Here is a 1,338-nt window from a genome sequence, read left to right as displayed (position 1 = left end):
ATCCTGCATTGGAAAAGAAAATCAGGCAGGTTGTAAAACAGACTGCCAATTCGTTATTGCCCATTTTGTGCTACCGCCAAAGACCCATTTCACCCTGTAGTTTTGAAGAGCTGGAAGAACCAGATTTTCATTGCCTCTCCCTGGCATCTACACATGCATACTTTCCAAGAGAGGTTGCTATACATGATCAGAAACTGTCTGATTTTTTGCCTTCCCTAACCTGGGGCATTGAGATAAATTGTGTCTCTTAACACCACTAAAGTTTGCTAACTCAGCACAAACTAGGGATCAAACTTTGCTCAGTAACTCACCAGGTGAAGCATTTTTCTATTAAACCATCAGGGCAACTCTCTCCAAGTTCCTTTTTAATTTTTGGATATGCATCATCAGATTTTAAGGACGTCACTTGAAGGTTGGCATAGATTTTAAGCTACTTATTTACATAATTGTTACAGTGAGCATTAATACTCAAACAAGTGTATTAATGAACAACAAGAAATAGTTCACTGCCTCGGGAAATACAGTTAAAATTTAATTTTAGTCCACATATATAATCCACAATTCAATTGTCAGCTTTGGCTCAGTATTAGCCCTCTCTTCTCTGAGACAGAAGGTCATGGGTGTAAACTCCACTCCATGTCGAGTACAGCATCTCGGCTGATATTTCAGCACTGCACTGTCAGGGGTGCTGTTTTTCAGATGAGGTGTTATAATGAAGGTTCCCTTCCCTGGTGGACGTTATTGAAACAGTTGGGTTTTTACAACAATCAGGCGGCTGTCATGGTCACTGTAATATCCTGACACTAGGCTGCAAATCACCAGGTTTATTAAATTCAGGATTCTGAAATTACACCTTGAGTGCTAGTTGAGTGCCATAAACACTGCACTACCTATTCCATACCCCAAGGAGTTTCAGCAGTGTCCATCTAATAAGTACTAAGCCCAAATCCATTTGTCACCTGACTGCAAATTGCTTTTCTCTTCATGGACATCATGGCGTGGAGCTTCGCTAAATGGGAGCTTAGGCAGCAGTTAGGGCTGATTCTGTGATCATGCTGCTATCTTGTGAGGCTCTTAATCAGGAGTGAAGCCTTGTAAATTTACCTCTGTGAGTAAAACGCTGGGACTCCAGCATGAATCCCCAGAGGATAGCACTTCTCACTGCCTGTTTTATTTATTCTTTTGAATATTATTCCATTTTAAATCATTTGAGATTTCATTATGTACAGAAATACTTTTCTTTTACAAACACTGCCTTAGCACCGCTCCTGTAATATTTATATCACTTCTGATCAATAGTGTCAGCTTAGTTCAGTTGCCGGCAATCTTGCCTCTGAA

The sequence above is a fragment of the Somniosus microcephalus genome, chromosome 1 (genome assembly GCF_052327205.1).
Source record: "Somniosus microcephalus isolate GS21.2 chromosome 1, FLI_Smic_1.0, whole genome shotgun sequence".
NCBI lineage: Eukaryota > Metazoa > Chordata > Chondrichthyes > Squaliformes > Somniosidae > Somniosus > Somniosus microcephalus.
The sequence above is the reverse complement of the archived record's forward strand: the minus strand, read 5'-3'. Positions refer to the sequence as shown.